Here is a 23,298-nt window from a genome sequence, read left to right on the forward strand (position 1 = left end):
TGGGGAAATATGACCATTAATGATTAAGGAGGCAGAGGGTGATTTGCATAATTGTATAAGTGCATTTAGAAAATTCCCAGATATGCCAAAGTTAGCCATAGAGGAATAAAGGTGGTCCAACGCCTTCTCTGCATCTATGGAGAGAAGGCATGCATCGACGTCTGGCTTATTGGGGTCAGTGTGATGTGAATTGTTATAGTAAGAAATGACAGCCAGGGTTTTCCTAACATTGACTACTGAGGTACGTTGTTTAATGAACCAAGTTTGATCAGGATGTATCAAATCTGGTAATACTTTAGCTAGTCTGTCTGCCAGAATTTTGGCAAACAGTTTGTAATTGCTGTTGAGTAGTGAAATTGGTCTGTATGAGGGGGTTAACATAGGATCCCTGTCCGGTTTGGAAGGATACAGATATGTGCGTCTGTAGACCTTGTATCAGGTGTGGATTGTCCTAATAAGTAATTTGAGTAAGTGAGCGCTAGCACTGGGGCTATGTCTGTGCTGAGGATTTTAAAGTATTCAATGGGGAGGGAGTCTGGGCCTGCTGCTTTCCCAATTTTTGAGTTACAAATAGCTTGTATGTCTTCCTGTGTATGTATGGGTGAGTTAAGACTATCCCCTTGGGCGTCGATCAATCTGGGTATTTTGGCATTATTCCAGAATATTTGTTTGTCTACATCCTCAATTTGTTATTTGGTGTATAAAGACATATAATAGGTGGTGAATTATTTTATTATATCGCCGGTGTCAGTCTTGGGGTGTGTTCCTGCTCTAATTGCAGTTATGATGGATTTAGGTGTATGTAGCCTTACCAGATTTGCTAATAGTTTTCCAGCTTTATCGCCATGTTGGTAGAATCTGCCCCGTCTGTGTAGATTAAACTTGTGATCAATAATTTGTAAGTGCGTGTCTCTCTCTCTTTTTTTACGTTGTAATATTTCTTTCGGTTTGGCTCAGAGGTGTTGTTTAAACAAGCGTTATAAGCATTAGGTCAGATAGGACTTATGTGCGGTAACCATCTTTTGGGATTTGTTGTGGTGGGCTGTGTAAGCCGTGATTCTACCCCTAATGACTGCCTTGGAGGTGTGCCAGAATAGGTCAGAATTGGTTCTGTGTTGACAGGTGCTGTCTGAATTCTGCATTATTGTATAAGTAGGAGGGAAACCTCAATTTCTTTGGTGGAGGGGTCATTTGGTGAGGCTGAAGAATCAGCCAAATAGGGGCATGGTCCAATATTGTGATTGGAAGGATGAATGTGTTAATTATGTTGGGGGTTATGTGAGGGGAGGTAAGGAAGTAGTCAATGCGTGAGAGAGTGTGATGCATCTTGGACGCATGTATAGTCCCGTTGGTCCGGATGTTGGGATCTCCATAGATCAATCAGTCCCAAACCATCTCTGAACATGGATATGAGTTGTGTTTCCTTTTTGTGTTTGGAGTGGGACCTCCTTGTTGTACTGGGTTGAGAAAGGTCAAAGAACCTGTCCAGTGGGGAGGCCTGAGTCAAGTTAAATTCACCTCCTACTATCATAGGTGAGTCAGAGTGTTGGGTGAGAATTGATTGTAGAGTTGGCCAGAAAGTCTGGCCAGGATGGTTTTGGCCGTAGGCATTACACAATTGGTAAATATGTGAGTTGAGATGTATTGACGTGAAAATGTATTGTCCTTTTCTGTCAATTTTAGTGTTAGAGAAGGTTACTGGTAGATTTTTACGTACTAGAATTGCCACCCTACATTTTCAACCCTCCGTTGGGGAATATAAGAGACCACGTTAAAGTTTAGTGTCATGAGAGTGACCAAGAGGAGTATAGAAGCAGGATATATGATCTTGTAGGGTGAGGACGGGGGTTTCTATGAATGTTGAGTGCTTGAGAATATTGTTGAAGAAGAGCAGTGATGCTGGAGGGGGGGGTCAGTAGTCATTATGTCTATGGCATGTTGTGTAGTGTAGTGGGTAAAAAAACTCACTGATACTTATCTTGCATTAGTCTCATCATTTTAGAGTTCCCTCAAAGGTGTATGTAATGATACTTTTCATGTGTCAGCATGTTGTTTCTTGGTGTCCAGGTAGGATTGCAGTTCTTTAGGGGAATTAAAAAACTTGATGCCCATGGGGGTTTGCCGTTTGAGCTTGGCTGGGTATAGGAGACCTGTCTGTCTTCCTCGTATAGCTTGAAACAGTAAGGCTCAAATTTCTTCCTCAGTTTGGATACCTCCTCTAAAAAGTACTGAAATAGCAGGAGTTTTTTCCCTTCCATTGTCAGGTCCGATACGGTGGGCTCTTTCCACATCCAGTGGAAGGCGATCCGGATCCATACCTAGGAGTCTAGGAAATGTTAGCGCTGTGAACTTCAACAGTTACTTATTTTTCATGGTTTCTGGGACTCCAACTATTCAGAGATTATTGCACTTCGTACGGTTTTCAAGGTCATCCACCTTCTCTTGCAGCACTTGATTCTGATGTAGCAGTTGTCTGAGTGAGGTAGAAGTAGTAGTTTGTCGATTCTCCATATCCGAGATTCTCTGTTCCGCCTGATTCATCCTTGTAGAGAACTAGCTTACTTCACTGCTTAAAGTGTCCATGCCTGCTAGGAGGGATTCCATTTTAGGCAGAAAGAATGTTTTGAGTTCTTGCTGTAAAGTTGAGGAATCACTGATTGTTGGATTTGAAGAGATTGTAAAGTTTGGAGAGGGGGGATTTTCTACTTGTGTCTCAATAGCGTGTCTTTGCCTTCTATTTGTCTGTTTGCTATTTAAAGGTCTCTGTTGGATTGTGATTTGAGAATGGATGGTTAGGTGTGTTGAAGAAGACCTATAGAAGTATGCATAGATGGCCTCAGCAAAGTGTATTGAGGCTAAATGGTGTATGCCTTTTTTAAAATGCAGTTGCAAATGGCCCCCCTCTCTTTTTTCCTCTTTTTATAAAAGTTTGTGGTATTAATCACATAAAGTGGTACTTTATTGTAGTGTATCTGCCACCTTAAACTCAAGTGCTTTTACAAATGTAGAGATTACTGAGTATGTTTCCTTGGGGCGTAGATTTAAACAGCTCTTGAAATGGTAGTGAGATTTTTGAGTGGTATAGCACAAGTCCCCCATGCTTCTGAGTATGTGCAAGCCTTTGCTGAAGAGCAAAGGCAAAGCAGATTAAACTGCTTAAAGGCTGCTGGCTGGGCAAAGAGATGTAAGGGAAAAGTTACTTATCTTGCCCTTATGTTCCGACGCAGCAGTTCCGCTTCTTGTTTCTAGCTGGCTGCTTGTAAAGGACGTATGCTGCAGACCTCTCCGAATTCATGAGGCAAATGCCTAGCTGTTCCTTTAATTGATGCCGGCCGCTCTGTGGAAGTCCAAGATGAAGCCTGCACTTCGCGCCTTTTAAATTTTTACAGAGGCCTCCGGGGCAAGGGCAGTGTTTATTGCTCCTTCACGCACTGTGTCCAGCAGTGGCAGTGTTTAGGGAGCCTGCCAGGTGTTTTTCTGCAAGGATTTTGAGTGGGGTCTGGGAATTTTACTCTTTGGGGCCTATCTATCAAGCTCCTAATGGAGCTTGATGCCCCGTGTTTCTGGCGAGCCTGCAGGCTTGCCAGAAACAGCAGTTATGAAGCAGCGGTCATAAAGACCGCTGCTCCATAACCTGTCCGCCTGCTCTGAGCAGGCGGACAGACATCGCCAGAAATCAACCCGATCGAGTACGATCAGGTTGATTGACACCACCTGCTGGCGGCCGATTGGCCGCGAGTCTGCAGGGGGCAGCGTTGCACCATCAGCTCTTGTGAGCTGCTGGTGCAATGCTGAATACGGAGAACGTATTGCTCTCCGTATTCAGCGAGGTCTGGCGGACCTGATCCGCACTGGCGGATCAGGTCCGCCAGACTTTGTTAAATATAGGCCTTTGTGTGAAGTTGGAGCAGGAGCTCTTCTTCCCTGCGTCTACTCGGTAATCCCACCTACTGGAAGTCCTCACAGTATACCTTTTAGTTGTTCCAAAGTATGTATTTCAAAGTTTACCCACATCTGCATAATATGGGGCATATTTATCAAGCTCTCCGGAAACAGAAGTTATGAAGCAACGGTCTAAAGACCACTGCTTCATAACCTGTCCACCTGTTCTGAGGCGGCAGACAGAAATCAACCTTATTGAATACTATTGGGTTAATTGACACCCGATTGGCTGCGAATCTGCAGGGGACGGCATTGCATCAGTGTATGCTGACTGCATTTATTGATGTGCAGCGGACATTATCAGCAATATCGGATCATGTCCGCTCACACCATATTTAATAGGCCCCTATGTCTCATTCAGTAATCTGATGCATTGCGGATTATCTCAGTGAATATCTTTCCATCAATGGCTGTCTTTGATTGAAAAGCAAGACAGGTGCATGAAAAAAAAACAAATCCCAAAAATGCTGGGCTCAGTTCCTCTGTCTAAATGTCTTCCTCTGTCACATCACTAACACAGTAGCATGCATGTGAAACACAGAGTAGGCTTACCCTCTGAAGGTCTTGGGTTCCATGAAATGAAGTCAACACTTTTCAGGTTTGACAATTTCAGCGTCCTATATTTGGAGTTTCCCTGTGAAGATCCCGCTACTGTTGCTGCTGACCCTGCCACGGACCTTCTGTGCTGTCCCTGATTAAGTGCACTTTTGGCATGGAAAGTGTTGAAATACCTCTCTTGCCCGGTCAAATGTTTATAATGTGTTATTGTGAAAATAATTATTTCAAAAATGTGCACTTCATTGACCAAAACAGAATCCTATTTTGTTACATTATGCATAAGTATTCCGTTACTTCAAGGGCTAGATTTATCAAGCCCTTGCGGCAGCAAGTTCTCACAAGAACTTGCTCGCCGCGATTTATCAAGCAGCGGTCACCAGACCGCTGCTTCCCTAACATCTTCGCCACATCTATTCTGGCGAAATTCAATCTCCTCGGTCGAGTCCGACCGAGGAGATTGACAGCTCCTGCCTGCGCGTGATTGGCTGTGCGCGGGCAGGGGGCGGGATTGCACGCGAGCGCAAAATTGCGCTCGTGTGCAATGTTAATTACCTGCGGGTAATTGCGCCCCGCCACAGGCGAGCTGAGGCGTACAGGGGCGCGTATACGCGCCCCTATATGCCTTAGGGTTGATAAATCTAGCCCCAAGTGTATTCATTTTTGTGTTGAATGTGCAGTATAAATGATCAGTAGAGTTGGCAAATGATTGTGAAATACTTTTCAAAATGCAAATACTGGTAAAGTATAGTTCTTTTATGCTGTGGAATTGTGTGTGCCCTAGAGCTCACTTTACAATATGTACTGCATATAGCATATACCATTTAGTGCTCAGTTCCCTAAGTAGAAGGGGAAAATGTTCCTGGGTAGGGAACCTATTAACCTATGTCCATTGTAAGAGAGTAGTAGACAAGAATCCTCCACTGCCCGCATGTATTATTCTACAACCAAATGGTCATGTAGTCCCACCCCTGCCTCCTCTCATGCAACTAACTGCAGGAGAGAAGAGACTGGCAATTTCCCTGGACCAACAAGTTTGGGGAGATTTAGGTAAGGTTAGAAAGTAGCAGTTTAAGCTTTAGGACAAGTAAGTCTGCACCTGCAGGTTGATAAATGCAGCCTATGTAATTTGTGTATGTTTGTGTAAATACAGTATATAACATTATTTTAAAACAAATACTCCTAGATTTAGAGTTTTGCGGCTAAAGGGGTGCGTTAGCTACGCATGTTTTTTTTCCCCCGCACCTTTTAAACAACGCTGTTATTTAGAGTTCTCTGAAGGGCTGCGTTAGGCTCCAAAAAGGGAGCGTACAGGCATATTTACCGCCACTTCAACTCTCAATACCAGCTTTGCTTACGGTAGCGGCTAGCTGGAAAAACGTGCTCGTGCACGATTCCCCCTTAGGAAACAATGGGGCAGTTTGGGCTGAAAAAAACCCTAACACCTGCAAAAAAGCAGCGTTCAGCTCCTAACGCAGCCCCATTGTTTCCTATGGGGAAACACTCTCTAAGTCTGCACCTAACACCCTAACATGTATTCCGAGTCTAAACACCCCTAATCTTACACTCATTAACCCCTAATCTGCCGCCCCCACTATCGCTGACCCCTGCATTACACTATTAACCCCTAATCTGCCGCTCCAGACACCGTCGCAACCTACATTATACCTATGTACCCCTAATCTGCTGCCCCTAACATCGCCGACCCCTATATTATATTTATTAACCCCTAATCTGCCCCCCCAATGTCGCCGCTACCTTACCTACACTTATTAACCCCTAATCTGCTGACCAGACCTCACCGCTACTCTAATAAATGTATTAACCCCTAAACCGCCACACTCCTGCCTCGCAAACCCTATAATAAATAGTATTAACCCCTAATCTGCCCTCCTAACATCGCCGACACCTAACTTCAAGTATTAACCCCTAATCTGCCGACCGGACCTCGCCGCTACTCTAATAAATGTATTAAGCCCTAAAGCTAAGTCTAACCCTAACACCCCTCTAAGTTAAATATAATTTTAATCTAACTAAATAAATTAAATATTATTAACTAAAGTCTTCCTATTTAAAACTAAATACTTACCTGTAAAATAAACCCTAATATAGCTACAATATAACTAATAATTATATTGTAGCTATTTTAGGATTTATATTTATTTTACAGGCAACTTTGTATTTATTTTAACCAGGTACAATAGCTATTAAATAGTTATTTACTATTTAATAGCTACCTAGTTAAAATAATTACAAAATTACCTGTAAAATAAATCCTAACCTAAGTTACAATTAAACCTAACACTACACTATCAATAAATTAATTAAATAAAATACCTACAATTATCTACAATTAAACCTAACACTACACTATCAATAAATTAATTACATAAAATACCTACAAATAAATACAATTAAATAAACTAACTAAAGTACAAAAAATAAAAAAGAACTAAGTTACAAAAAATAGAAAAATAATTTACAAACATTAGAAAAATATTACAACAATTTTAAGCTAATTACACCTACTCTAAGCCCCCTAATAAAATAACAAAGCCCCCCAAAATAAAAAAAATCCCTACCCTATTCTAAAATAAAAATAGAAAAGCTCTTTTACCTTACCAGCCCTTAAAAGGGCCTTTTGCGGAGCATGCCCCAAAGAATTCTGCTCTTTTGCCTGAAAAAAAACATACAATACCCCCCCAACATTACAACCCACCACCCACATACCCCTAATCTAACCCAAACCCCCCTTAAATAAACCTAACACTACCCCCCTGAAGATCATCCTACCTTATCTTCACCATGCCGGGTATCACCGATCGGTCCAGAAGAGCCTCCAAAATCTTCATCCAAGCCCAAGCGCGGGCTGAAGAAGTCCATCATCGAGCTGGAGTCTTGATCCAAGCGGGCGCTGAAGAAGTCCATCATCGGGCTGAAGTCTTGATCCAAGCGGGCGCTGAAGAGGTCCATCATCGGGCTGAAGTCTTCTATCAATCGACATCTTTAATCTTCTTTCTTCTGGAGCCATCTTCCAGCCGACGCGGATCCATCCTCTTCTACCGACGCCTACTCCTTTAAGGGACGTCATCCAAGATGGCGTCCCTCGAATTCCGATTGGCTAATAGGAGTCTATCAGCCAATCGGAATTAAGGTAGCAAAATTCTGATTGGCTGATGGAATCAGCTAATCAGATTCAAATTCAATCAGATTGGCTGATCCAATCAGCCAATCAGATTGAGCTCGCCAATAGAATGCAAGCTCAATCTGATTGGCTGATTGGATCAGCCAATCGGATTGAACTTGAATCTGATTGGCTGATTCCATCAGCCAATCAGAATTTTCCTACCTTAATTCCGATTGGCTGATAGAATACTATCAGCCAATCGGAATTCGAGGGACGCCATCTTGGATGACGTCATTTAAAGGAACCGTCATTCAGCGAGTAGGTATCGGTAGAAGAGGATGGATCCGCGTCGGCTGGAAGAAGATTGCTCCGGAAGAAAGAAGATTGAAGATGCCAATTGATAGAAGACTTCAGCCCGATGATGGACCTCTTCAGCGCCCGCTTGGATCAAGACTTCAGCTCGATGATGGACTTCTTCAGCCGCCGCTTGGGCTTGGATGAAGACTTCGGAAGCTCTTCTGGACCGATCGGTGATACCCGGCGTGGATAGTGTAGTGTTAGGTTTAATTGTAACTTAGGTTAGGATTTATTTTACAGGTAATTTTGTAATTATTTTATCTAGGTAGCTATTAAATAGTTATTAACTATTTAATAGCTATTGTACCTGGTTAAAATAAATACAAAGTTACCTGTAAAATAAATATTAATCCTAAAATAGCTATAATATAATTATAATTTATATTGTAGCTATATTAGGGTTTATTTTACAGGTAAGTATTTAGCTTTAATTAGGATTAATTTATTTAATAAGAGTTAATTTTTTTTGTTAGATAAAAATTATATTTAATTTAGGGGGATGTTAGGGTTAGGGTTAGACTTAGCTTTAGGGGTTAATAAATTTAATAGAGTAGCGATGAGGTCCGATCGGCAGATTAGGGGTTAATACTTGAAGTTAGGTGTTGGTGATGTTAGGGAGGGCAGATTATTGGTTAATACTATTTATTATAGGGTTATTGAGGCGGGAGTGAGGCGGATTAGGGGTTAATAACTTTATTATAGTAGCAGTGAGGTCCGGTAGGCAGATTAGGGGTTAATAAGTGTAGGTAGGTGGCGGCGACGTTTGGGGTGGCAGATTAGGGGTTAATAAATATAATATAGGGGTCGGCGGTGTTAGGGGCAGCAGATTAGGGGTACATAGGGATAACGTAGGTGGCGGCGGTGTGCGGTCGGCAGATTAGGGGTTAAAAAAGAGTGGCGGCGATGTGGGGGGCCTCGGTTTAGGGGTACATAGGTAGTTTATGGGTGTTAGTGTACTTTAGAGCACAGTAGTTAAGAGCTTTATGAACCGGCGTTAGCCCAGAAAGCTCTTAACTCCTGGCTTTTTGCTGCGGCTGGAGTTTTGTCGTTAGATTTCTAACGCTCACTTCAGCCAAGACTCTAAATACCAGCATTAGAAAGATCCCATTGAAAAGATAGGATACGCAAATGGCGTAGGGGGATCTGCGGTATGGAAAAGTCGCGGCTGGAAAGTGAGCGTTAGACCCTTTCCTGACTGACTCTAAATACCAGCGGTAGCCCAAAACCAGCGTTAGGAGCCCCTAACGCTGGTTTTGACGGCTAACGCCAAACTCTAAATCTAGGCGTAAATAAATTATCTAAAGTACGGAAAAATAAAACACTAAATTACAGAAAGTAATAAAATAATTACAAGAATTTTAAACTAATTACACCTACTCTAATCCCCCTAACAAAATAAAAAAGCCCCCCAAAATAAAAAAGCCCTACCCTACACTAAATTACAAATAGCCCTTAAAAGGACCTTTTGCGGGGCATTGCCCCAAAGTAATCAGCTCTTTTACCTGTAAACAAAAAGTACACATAACCCCCCCAACATTAAAACCCACCACCCACACAACCAGCCCTACTCTAAAACCCTCCCAAACCCCCCTTAAAAAAACCTAATGCTAACCCCTTGAAGATCACCCTACCTTGAGAAGTCTTCACCCAACCGGGCCGAAGTCCTCCACAAAACCGGCAGAAGTGGTCCTCCAGACGGGCAGAATTGGTCCTCCAGACGGGCAGAAGTCTTCCTCCAGACGGCATCTTCTATCTTCATCCATCCGGAGTGGAGTGGCTCCATCTTCAAGACATCCGACGCAGAGCATCCTCTTCAAACAACATCCAACTGAAGAATGAAGGTTCCTTTAAATGACGTCATCCAAGATGGCGTCCCTTCAATTCCGATTGGCTGATAGAATTCTATCAGCCAATCGGAATTAAGGTAGAAAAAATCCTATTGTCTGATGCAATCAGCCAATGGGATTGAACTTCAATCCTATTTGCTGATTGCATCAGCCAATAGGATTTTTTCTACCTTAATTCCGATTGGCTGATAGAATTCTATCAGCCAATCAGAATTGAAGGGACGCCATCTTGGATGACGTCATTTAAAGGAACCTTCATTCTTCAGTTGGATGTCATTTGAAGAGGATGCTCCGCGTCGGATGTCTTGAAGATGGAGCCGCTCCGCACCGGATGGATGAAGATAGAAGATGCCGCCTGGATGAAGACTTCTGCCCGTCTGGAGGACCAATTCTGCCCATCTGGAGGACCACTTGTGCCGGCTTTGTGGAGTACTTCGGCCCGGTTGGGTGTAGACTTCTCAAGGTAGGGTGATCTTCAAGGGGTTAGTGTTAGATTTTTTTAAGGGGCGATTGGGTGGGTTTTAGAGTAGGGTTGGTTGTGTGGGTGGTGGGTTTTAATGTTGGGGGGGTATTTGCACTTTTTGTTTACAGGTAAAAGAGCTGATTACTTTGGGGCAATGCCCCGCAAAAGACCCTTTTAAGGGCTATTTGTAATTTAGTGTAGGGTAGGGCTTTTTTATTTTGGGGGGCTTTTTTATTTTGTTAGGGGGATTAGAGTAGGTGTAATTAGTTTAAAATTCTTGTAATTATTTTATTATTTTCTGTAATTTAGTGGTAGTTTTTTTTTTCGTACTTTAGATAATTTATTTAAATTGTAATTAATTGTATTTAGTTTAGGTAATTAATTTAATTATAGTGTAGTGTTAGGTGTAATTGTAACATAGGTTAGGTTTTATTTTACAGGTAAATTTGTCTTTATTTTAACTAGGTAGTTATTAAATAGTTAATAACTATTTAATAACTATTGTACCTAGTTAAAATAAATACAAAGCTGCCTGTAAAATAAAAAAAAACTCTAAGATAGATACAATGTAACTATTAGTTATATTGTAGCTATATTAGGGTTTATTTTATAGGTAAGTATTTAGTTTTAAATAGGAATAATTTAGTTAATGATAGTAATTTTATTTAGATTTATTAAAATTATATTTAAGTTAGGGGGTGTTAGGTTTAGTGTAAAACTTAGGTTTAGGGGTTAATACATTTAATATAGTGGCGGCGACGTTGGGGGCGGCAGATTAGTGGTTAATAAATGTAGGTAGGCGTCGGCGATGTTAGGGCAGGCAGATTAGAGGTTAATAATATTTAAATAGTGTTTGCGAGGTGGGAGTGTGGCGGTTTAGGGGTTAATATATTTATTATAGTGACGGTGATGTCCGGTTCGGCAGATTAGGGGTTAAAATACATATTTTAGTGTGGGGGGGGCCTCGGTTTAGGGGTTAATAGGTAGTTTATGGGTGTTAGTTAAGAGTTTTATGCTACGGAGTTGTAGTGTAAAACTCTTAACTACTGACTTCTAAATGCGGTATCATTCTTGACAGGAGAGGGTCTACCGCTCACTTTTGTCAGACTCGTAATACCGGCGCTATGCAAGTCCCATTGAAAATATAGGATACGCAATTGACATAAGTGGATTTGCGGTATTTCCAAGTCTGGCCAAAAAAGTGAGCGGTGAGCCTGTCATTTCAAGACTCGTAATACCAGCGGGCGTTAAAAAGCAGTGTTGAGACCTCTCAACACTGCTTTTTAACCCTAATGCACAACTCGTAATCTAGCCAGATGTTTTTCCATGGGACTTCCATAGTGCTGCCATTACGAGTTTTGAGCTGAGGCTAAAAAGCTTGCGTTCCAGCCTATACCGACAAGATCCGTTTTCGCAATCTAAAAGCAGTAGTTATGAGTTTTACGCTACAAAACTGTAACATAAAACTCATAACTAAAGTGTTACAAAGTTCACTAAACACCCATATTAACTACTAATCTGCCGCTCCCGACATCGCCGCCACTAAAAATAATTATTAACCCCTATTCCACCGCTCCCCGACATCGTCACCACTATAATAAAGTTATTAACCCCTAAACCACCACCCTCCCACATCTATTTAAATAATATTAACTCCTAATCTGCCGTCCGCCCACACTATACTTAAGTTATTAAGCCCTACACCGCCGCCACTATAATAAACCTATTAACCTCTAAACCGCAAACCCCCCACAACAATATATTCTAATGTAAACTATTAACCCCTAAAGCCCCCACATTGCAATAAACTATATTAAACTAGTAACCCCTAAACCTAACACTCCCCTAACTTTATATTAAAATTACAATTTCCCTAACGTAAATGAAATTAAAACTTACCTGTCAAATTAAAAGAACTAAGATTAAACTAACAATTAAACTAATATACAGCTAGATTGCGAATCTTGCGTTACGGTGAAAAAACAGCGGTATCAGGTTATAACTCTGCTTTTTCACTACCTCTGCTATTACGAGTCTTGCAGGTTTAGGGGCACCGCACACTTTTTTGGCCATAACGCAAATCAACTTACACAAATTGTGGAAAGTCTTTTTTCAATGGGATTTTCATAGCGCCGATATTACAAGCTTTTCCTGGGGGGGCCAAAAAGTGAGCAGTACACCCTATACCGCCAAGATCCATAACACATTCTAAAGTCAGTAGTTATGAGTTTTACGCTACAAAGCTGTAACATAAAACTCATAACTAAAGTGCTAAAAAGTACACTAACACCCATAAACTACCTATTAACCCCTAAACAGAAGCCCTCCCGCATCGCAAATACTAAAATAAAATTATTAACCCAGAAATTTGCCGCTTCCCGACATCGCCGCCACTATAATAAACATATTAACCCCTAAACTGCCATACTCCCGCATCGCAAACACTAGTTAAATATTATTAACCCCTAATCTGCCACCCCCAACGTCGCCGCCACTATACTAAATTTATTAACCCCTAAACCTAAGTCTAACCCTAACACCCACTAACTTAAATATAATTACAATAAATCTAAATCAAACCTACTATTAATAACTAAATAATTCCTAGTTAAAACTAAATACTTACCTGTAAAATAAACCCTAAGCTAGCTACAATATAACTAATAGTTACATTGTATCTAGCTTAGGGTTTATTTTTATTTTACAGGCAAGTTTGTATTTATTTTAACTAGGTAGAATAGTTACTAAATAGTAATTAACTATTTAATAACTACCTAGCTAAATTAAATACAAATTTACCTGTAAAATAAAACATAACCAGGCTTACAATAAAACCTAACCTTACATTACAATTAAATAAATTACCTAAATTAAATACAGTTAACTAAGTTAAATACCCCAAAAAAATAAAAAACCCTACCCTAAACTAAACTACCAATAGCCCTTAAAAAGGCCTTTTGCGGGGCATTGCCCCAAAGAAATCAGCTCTTTTACCTGTAAAGAAAATACAAACAACCCCACAACAGTAAAACCCACCACCCACACAACCAACCCCCCAAATAAAATCCTAACTAAAAAACATAAGCTCCCCATTGCCCTGAAAAGGGCATTTGGATGGGCATTGCCCTTAAAAGGGCATTTAGCTCTTTTGCAGCCCAAAGCCCTAACCTAAAAATAAAACCCACCCAATAAACCCTTAAAAAAACCTAACACTAACCCCCGAAGATCCACTTACAGTTTTGAAGACCGGACATCCATCCTCAACGAAGCCGGGAAAAGTCTTCATCCAAGCAGCAAGAAGTCCTCAACGAAGCCGGCAGAAGTGGTCCTTAATTATATTTAAGTTAGTATGTGTTAGGGTTAGACTTAGAGTTAGGAGTTAATAAATTTAGTATAGTGGCGGCGACGTTGGGGGCAGCAGATTAGTGGTTAATAAATGTAGGTAGGTGGCGGCGATGTTAGGGATGGCAGATTAGGGGTTAATAATATTTAACTAGTGTTTGCAATGCGGGAGTACGGCGGTTTAGGGGTTAATAGGTTTATTATAGTGGTGGCGATGTTCGAGGTGGGAGATTAGGGGTTAATAAGTATAATGTAGGTGTTGGCGATGTCGGGGGCTGCAGATTAGAGGTTAATAAGTGTAAGATTAGAGGTTCATGTTAGGATGTTAGGTGTAAACATAAATTTCCCCATAGGAATCAATGGGGCTGCGTTACGGAGCTTTACGCTGCTTTATTGCAGGTGTTAGGCTTTTTCTCAGCCGGCTCTCCCCATTGAAGTCTATGGGAAAATTGTGCACGAGCACGTACAACCAGCTCACCGCTGACTTAAGCAGCGCTGGTATTGGAGTGCGGTGTGGAGCACAAGTTTGCTCTACACTCACTTTTTGTATTTTAACGTCGGGTTTATAAAAACCTGTAATACCAGCGCTGTAGGTAAGTGAGCGGTGACAATAACGTGCAAGTTAGCACCACACCCCTCATAACGCAAAACTCGTAATCTAGCAGATAATTATTAAACTAAAGTTAAACTAACTACTAATTAAATAAAACTAATCTACACATTAAAGAAATCCTAACACTACTCTAGAAATTACAATCTATCTAATTAAAAAAATTAAAAAGACTACCGGTAAATTACAAAATATAAAAAACACTAAATTACGAAAAAAAAAACGAAATTATCCAAAATAAAAAAGAATTACTCCTAATCTAATAGCCCTATCCAAATAAAAAAAAGCCCACCCAAAATAAAAAAAAAAAACCCTAGCCTACAGTAAACTACCAATGACCCTTAAAAGGGCCTTTTGCGGGGCATTGCCCCAAAGATATCAGCTCTTTTCCCTGAAAAAAAATAAAAAGACCCCACAACAGTAAAACCCACCACCCAACCAACCCCCCAAAATAAAAAAACTAACTCTAAAAAAACTAATCTACCCATTGCCCTGAAAATGGCATTGAGCTCTTTTGCTGCCCAAACCCTAATCTAAAAAAACACACCCAAAAACCCTTAAAAACCTAACACTAACGACTGACGATCCACTTACAGTTTTTTAAGTCCCACTTGAACGATCTTCACCCAGGTGGCGAGAAGTGTTCATCCAGGTGGCCTCTTCTATCTTGATCCAGATGGCAAAGTCCTCATCCAGGCGGCGAGAAGTCTTAAACCAGGCGGCCTCTTCTATCTTCATCCAGGCGGCATCTTCTATCTTGATACCGGCAGCGCGGAGCAGGTCCATCCTGAAGAAATCCGGCGTGGAGCATCCTCTTTATATGGTCGCCACTGTACATTGAATCTTCAATTCACGGTACGTGATTCAAGATGGTGTCCCTTGCATTCCTATTGGCTGAAAAAATTGAATCAGCCAATAGTAATTAGAGCTGCTAAAATTCTATTGGCTGTTCAAATCAGCCAATAGGATTTAAGCAGCTCTCATTCTATTGGATGAACCCGCTCCGTGCTGCCGGGATCAAGATAGAAGATGCTGCCTGAATAAAGATAGAAGAGGCCACCTGGATGAAGACTTCTCGCCGCCTGGATGAGAACTTCGCCGCCTGGATGAAGATAGAAGAGGCCTTCTGGATGAACACTTCCCGCCGCCTGAATGAAGATCGTTCAAGCGGTACTTAAAAAAGTGTAAGTGGATCGTCAGGGGTTAGTGTTATGTTTTTGAGGGTTTTTTGGGTGTTTTTTTTTTAAGATTAGGGTTTGGGCAGCAAAAGAGCTAAATGCCCTTTTAAGTGCAATGTCCATACAAATGCCCTTTTCAGGGCAATGGGTAGATTAGGTTTTTTAGATAGTTTTTTTTATTTTGTGGGTTAGGGGGTGGGGGTTGGTAATGTTAGTGGGACTTTGTATTTTTTTTTTTCAGGTAAAAGAGCTGTTTAACTTAGGGCAATGCCCTACAAAAAATACCCTTTTAAGGGCTATTGGTATTTTATTCAAGATTAGTTTTTTATTTTGGGGGTTAATAGGTTTATTTAGGGGTAGTGATGTGGGAGGCCAGAGGGTGGGAGGCCAGAGGTTTAGGGGTTAATAGCTTTATTTAGTTGTGGCGATGTCAGGGAGCGGCGGAATAGGGGTGAATAGATTTATTATATTGTGGGCGATGTTGCGGTTCAGGGGAATAGGGGTTAATAACTTTAGTATAGTGGCGGCGATATCGGGAGCAGCAGATTAGGGGTTAATTGTTTTATTAGGTGGCAGCGATATTGGGGGCGGCAGATTTGGGGTTAATAACATTATGTAGGTGCCAGCGATGTCGGTTGGGGGCAGATTAGGGGTGTTTTGACGTGAGGTTTATGTTAGGGTGTTAGGTTTAAATGGGGTTTTTTTTCCCCCATAGACATCAATGGGGCTGCATTATGAAGCTTTTCTTTCCGCGATCGCAAGTATTAGACTTTTTTCTGACCCGCTCTCCCCATTGATGTCTATGGGGAAAGCGTGCACGAGCATGTCAAAACAGAGCTTAAATTGTGTGCGGTTTGGAGCTTAAAAACACCATATTGCATGCACAAGTCGGCTGTTAGAAAACTTGTAATGGCTGTGCTATAGAGGGTTAAATAACGCAACTTTTGTTGCGTTCGTTAATTTCCCTATAGCGCACATAACTCGTAATCTAGGTGTATGTATGTTAATTTTTTAAATTTTGTTCCTTAATTTTTTTACTCATTCTCTAATATGATCTAAATGTTCTTAACAATACAGTGCAAGATGTAAAAGTGGGCATTTCATGGGTACACAATGATCATAACTATAAATTCAGAAAGTCTCACATATGTTTTGTATTTTCTAAAGAATATATGGTAAGATTGTTGGGTATGTTCACACGTATTTGTTTCATTACTCTTTCATTAGAAAAATATTTTTTTCTCTCAAAATAAATTACTAACGGCTAGATTACGAGTTGTGCGTTACGGTTTTAACGCTGAAAAATGGCAATTACAGCATAAAAACAGTAACGCAGCCATTACGAGTTGTGTCAGTATAGCTATAACACAAGCATTTTAGCCTGTAATGCAACGTCAATCCCGCACTCAAAAAATGACGTTTTGCATGGGATTTCCATAGCACCGGTATTACAGGTTGTGCGGTGAGGCTAAAATGCTTGCGTTACAGCCTATACCTACATGATCCATACCACTATCTGAAAGCAGTAGTTATGAGTTTTGCGCCACAAAAATGTTTCACAAAACTCATAACTAAACAAAGTACACTAACACCCATAAACTACCTATTAACCCTTAAACCGCCGCCCTCCCACATCGCAAACACTATTTAAAATTTATTAACCCCTAATCTGCCACCCGTCCACATCCCTGCCACTATAATAAAGTTATTAACCCCTATTCCGCCGCTCCCCGACACCACCGCCACCTAACAGCCTATTAACCCCTAAACCACCAGCCCCCACATTGCCACTACTAAATTAACCTATTAACCCCTAAACCGCCAGCCCCCCGACATCGCCGCTAATAAATTAAACTATTAACCCCTAAACCCATCACCCACCAACTTTAAATTAAGATTACAATATCCCTATCTTAAAATAAAAAAAAAAACTTACCTGTGAAATTAAAAAAAAACTAAGTTTAAACTATAAATTAACATAACATAACTATTATACTAAAATTAAAATAACTACCAATTAAAAAAACTAAATTACACATTAAAAAAAAGCCTAACACTACTAAAAAAATGTAAGTCTAAAATTACAAAAAATAAAAAATACTAAATTACAATAAATAACAAACACTAAATTACGAAACATAACAAACGAAATTATCAAAAATAAAAACAATTACACCTAATCTAATAGCCCTATAAAAATGAAAAAGCCCCCCAAAAATAAAAACACCCCCTAGCCTAAAATAAACTACCAATATCCCTTAAAAGGGCCTTTTGTAGGGTATTGCCCAAAGTTAAATAACTATTTTACCTTGAAAAAAATACAAAGACCACCCAACAGTAAAACCCACCACCCAACCAACCCCCCAAAATAAAAAAACCTAACAAAAACCTAAGTTACCCATTGCCCCGAAAAGGGCATTTGTATGGGCTCTTTTACATTGCCCTGAAAAGGGCATTTAGCTCTTTTTAAAAAAGTCCAACCCTAATCTAAAGAAAAAACCCACCCAAAAAAAGTTAAAAAAAAACCTAACACTAACCCCTGAAGATCCACTCACAGTTTCTGAAGTTCGGACATCCATCCTCATCCAGGCGGCGAGAAGTCTTCATCCAGGTGTCGAGAAGTCTTCATCAAGGCGGGTACTTCTATTTTCATCCAGGCGGCATCTTCTATCTTCATCCCGGCGGCGTTTTCTATCTTCAATCTGGCGGCGTGGAGGGGAAGACATCCGGCGCAGAGCGTCCTCTTCATACGGTCACCGCCGTACACTGGATCTTCAATACAAGGGAGCCTTTTCAAAATGGGGTCCCTTGCATTCCTATTGGCTGATTTGATTCTTGAAATTCAAATCAACCAATAGGATGAGAGCTACTGAAATCCTTTTGGCTGTTCAAAACAGCTAATAGGATGAAAGCTACTGAAATTCTTTTGGCTATTCAAATCAGATAGAAGACGCCGCCGGGATGAAGATAGAAGATAGTGTCCACAGCATAAGCTTCCAAATTCTTCTTTATTAAGGGGAGGATTCAAAGGTACAAAAATAGCAGTAACATTTTAGGTCATGCACCCTTAGTCATATGACTAAGGGTGCATAACCTGAAACGTTACTGCTATTTGTGTGCCATTGAATCCTCCCCTAAATAAAGACGAATTTGGAAGCTTATGCTGTGGACACTATGTTTATTGCTTATACCTAGGAGCTAGCAGTGAGCTCCTGACTGCGTTTGCATTTGTATTGTTTTGAGACATTGCTGGTATCCCTATATTGGATTGAATGAAGATAAAAGATGCCGCCTGGATGAAGATAGAAGATGCAGCCTGGATGAAGACTTCTTGCCATCTGGATGAAGACTTCTCACCATCTGAATGAGGATGGATCTTAGTGAGTGGATCTTCTGGGGTTAGTGGGGGTTTTTAACGTTTTTTGGGTGTGTTTTATTTTAGATTAGGGTTTGGGCTTTTTTAAAAGTGCTGAATGCCCTTTTCAAGGCAATGTAAAAGAGCTAAATTACTTTTTAAGGACAATGCCCATACTTACAAATGCCCTTTTCAGGGCAATGGGTAGCTTAGGTTTTTGTTAGAGTTAGGTTTTTTACTTTGGGGGGTTGGTTGGGTAGTGGGTTTTACTGTTGGGGGGTCTTTGTATTTTTTTCAAGGTAAAAGAGCTGACTTCTTAGGGCAATGCCCAACAAAAGACCCTTTTAAGGGCTATTGGTAGTTTATTGTAGGCTAGGGGGTATTTTTATTTTGGGGGGCTTTTTTATTTTTATAGGGCTATTAGATTAGGTGTAATTGTTTTTATTTTTGATAATTTCAATTGTTATATTTCGTAATTTTAGTGTTTGTTATTTTTCGTAATTTAGTATTTTGAATTTTTTGTAAATGTTAGACTTAATTATTTTTAGTAGTGTTAGGGTTCTTTTAATGTGTAATTTAGTTTTTTTTAATTGGTAGTTATTTTAATTTTAGTATAATAGTTATGTTAGGTTAATTGTTAGTTTAAAGTAAGGTTTTTTTTTATTTCACAGGTAAGTTTTTATTTATTTTAAGATAGGGATATTGTAATTTTAATATAAATTAGGTGTTGTTAGGTTTAGGGGTTGATAGTTTAAATTTTTTTTGTGATGTGGGGGGCTGGCGGTTTAGGGGTTAATAGGTGTATTTAGTGGCGGTGATATGGGAGGCAAGAGGTTCAGGGGTTAATAACTTTTATTAGCGGCAGGATTTTGGGGAGCAGCATCAATGGGGTTGCATTACAGAGCTTTTCATTCCGCACTTCAGGTGTTTTGATGTCTATGGGGAAAGTGTGCACGAGCACGTATTCTCAGCCCTTGGATTTTGTGCGGTATGGAGCTTAACGCCACCATATCGAATGCACAAGGAGGCTTTTCTGAAACTTGTAATAGCAGCGCTATGGAGGGTGAAATAACGCAACTTTTGTTGAGTTCGTTTCGCACCCTCTATAGCGCAAAACACGTAATCTTGGTATAAGTAAATATATTCAAAGGTCAATATGTTCTGTTCAGTATGACATAGAAAAACATCATTTAGAATTACAAACACACTCATGGAGGTAATGAAATTTACAATACAACTGTCCCTGCTTCTAGCATACTGTCATTTGCCATCAATTACAAATATAAGAAAATTATCTAAATTTGAATAACCTAAAATTTATAAAGGAAAACACTTTGCATAACACAACAAGGGGCATCCTATTTTCTTTGATAATTGTGCCAAATAAAAACAATGCGAAATCGGTGAGACTTATTTGATGAAATCACTTTGCACACAAACTTTTTAGAAACTAACCCTAACTACTTATATTATATGAATGCCATAGCAGATGTCAGCATAAAAAAACCTCTAAGTTATCTACTTTATCCATCAGGTTGTGTTTTCAGATTTCACGTCCTAAAGAGAATAGTTCTTCATTCTGCAATAATCAGCAGTTGGAGAGCTCCACTTGTTCTGTTTCTTCATGTTTTCGTTGGCCCTGCTGCCAAAAAACTAAACATAAAAGCCTAGATTAGTGGAGCACAAAAAATAGCGCTATTGAGCACTTACACCGCTCAAGTTAAAACAATAGCGTTCCTATTCTTGTGCTCGAATGAAAGCCTTAGGCGCACCAACATATGAAGGTCAGATAGTGAGGCAGTGTTTAGTCCCTTTCCATCTAGACTTCTATGGGGCAGGCTACAAAAGCATGTTGTGGCTTTCTCCCATGGGCTAACCTTAAAGTGTGCTAGGTCATCTAAATTAAAGCTGAAGGTGCGTAAAGAAATAATTTAAATAGCACAGTTCTTCACTTAGAAGAAAAGGGTATTTTATTTTTAAGTATATATATATATATATATATATATATATATATATATATATATATATGGTTAACTGTTCTCTGTACTCAACCCTGCATCATATGGTTGTGTGAGCCAATCTGACTTTCACTTTCAGTTTAAGAGACTTCCTAAAAGTTATAGTTTTAGTCAGTGCTGTCCCAAGTCTGGTGAAGACTGTATGTGAGAAGTCCTGTAAACGGGAGTGTGAGCAGGTAACAAGAGAGGAGGAGAGGAGGAGGTCATGAGCAGAGTGAAGGGGATGAGAGGGAGAGTATCTGGAGACAAGGTCTGAGATATAGGGGGGAGCAGTGCAGTTGAGGGCTTTGTAATGCAGAGTGAGAATTTTGTGTTTAATCCTAGAGGCAAGAGGAAGCCAATGAAGGAATTGGCAGAGAGGTGCAGCAAATGAAGAGCAATGTGTAAGGAAGATGAGCCTAGCAGAGGCATTCATTATGGATTGTAAAGGAGCTAGGTGGCAGCTGGGGAAACCAGAGGGAACAGAGTTGCAGTAATCGGGGCAGGAGTGGATTAAAATCTTAGTTGTGTCTTGTGTAAGGAAATCTCTAATTTTAGAGATGTTTTTTAAGGTGGAAGAGGCAGGCTTTATCCAAGGACTGAATGTGAGGAGTGAAAGAAAGATCTGAGTCAAATGTGTCCCAGAGACATCTGGCATGTGGGGCAAGGGTAATGATAGAGTTCTCAACAATTATAGAGAGATTAGGGGTGGAGATTTTGGAATAAGGGGGGGGAAATAAGGAGCTCAGTTTTGGAGAGATTTAGCTTGAGGTAGTGAGAGGACATCCAGGAAGAGATGTGAAAAAGACAGATAGTGACATGGAATAGCAAGGAAGGAGATAGGTCTGGTGCAGAGAAGCAAAATGGAACAGTTAGTTACAGCATTTGGCCAAATAGTGATAGGCCCAGGACCACGTCAAAGACTCTTTCACTCTGGGTTCCTAACCTATAGCCACACAATTCTTTCCTTCAACAAAACACACTTAATGTGGGGTGCAAAAGAAAGTGGTGAGTCAATTGAGGCCCCAAGACAGAGATCCTGAGGGGTAGAGGTGATGACAAAGTGTCCACAGTAAATATGATTTGGTTAATGGGGAGATTCGTAGAGGGAAGAAATAGAAGGAGTTCAGCCAAAGATCAAATAAGACATTCAGGATGAGATATTAGCTAGACAACTAGTGACACAAGTCAGCAGGGAAGAGGAAATGTCTAGTGTGGAAAGGTATATGTGGGTGTCATCAGCATAAATATGGTACTAAAACCGATAGGATGATGTGTAGACTAAAGGGGACCTAGAACTGAGCCTTGAGCTACCCCAACAGAAATGTGTATAGAAGAGTAGGTGGAGCCAGTGAAGGATACACTGAAGGTACGGTTAGAAAGGTAGGAAGAGAGCCACAGTAGAGCTGTGTCACAAATACCCATGGATTGAAGGGTCTGGAGCAGGAATGGATGGTCAACAGTATCAAAGGTTACAGAGAAGTCTAAAAGGATAAGCATGGAGTAGTGACCTTTAGACTTGGCAGTAAGCAGGTCATTTGTCACTTGGTGATGGCAGTTTTGCTAGAGTGTTGGGGACAAAAGCCAGATTGCAAAGGGTTGAGAAGCTGGTTATATGAGAGAAAGTGTGTTAAGCGTTTATAAACAATCTGCTCAATAAGTTTAGAGGCAAGGGGAAGAAGAGAGACTTGGAGATAGTTGCAAGGGAATGCTTGATACAGTCTAATTTTTAGGAATGTATGTAATTAGAGCATGGTTAAAGGATGATGGATAGGTAATACATTTAAAGGAGAGGTTGAATATGTGTGTGAGGATGGGTGTAAGATTAGGGGAAAGGGAAGGTAGCAGTTGTTAGGGAATAGGATCAATGGGAAAGGTGAAAAGATGGGAAGATGAAAGGACAGCAGAAATCTCCTCCTCTGTAACAGGAGTGAAAGTGCTGGGTTTTTTGGGTAGGAAGTTTAAACTCTAAAACATGTAGAGCTGCTTACTAAATTATCAAATAAATTCGGGATGATCAATAATGATCCCTAGTTACATAAAGTATATGCTGACAAATTTTCATATACTGCAACCTACAAAAATAAAAACGAAATTATAAAAGTAATATAAAATAAAAATAAAAATAAAAAATGCCCATAAAAAAGATATAATCAGTAAAAAGAAAGTTCATTTAAAATTATGTCGTTATGGTGTGAGTTAAAAAGTCCTGCCTTACTCAAATTAATGTGAATTTCTTCAATGAAGTCAGGCCCAAACAAGAATCAATTCCAGATACTGGCAAATCATCGTACTTTGTGCTGCTCCTCTTAGCGAATGTTCCAAGTACATTCAAACGGAAAGCTACAAAAGAAAGAACAAAAAGGAGCGCAACAAAATATCTAAGTGCAGTATCAAAAAAGTTTAATAGTAGCCTTTATCCTGTAGGCTGCTACTTACAAGCTAAAAATCATCGTAAGCGATAAAAACAGATTTGTCATCTGTGCACAGTCATAAGTAGTACATCTCATTGCCGGTATCCCTTG

The sequence above is a fragment of the Bombina bombina genome, chromosome 3 (assembly GCF_027579735.1).
Source record: "Bombina bombina isolate aBomBom1 chromosome 3, aBomBom1.pri, whole genome shotgun sequence".
In the NCBI taxonomy this organism is placed as follows: Eukaryota; Metazoa; Chordata; class Amphibia; order Anura; family Bombinatoridae; genus Bombina; species Bombina bombina.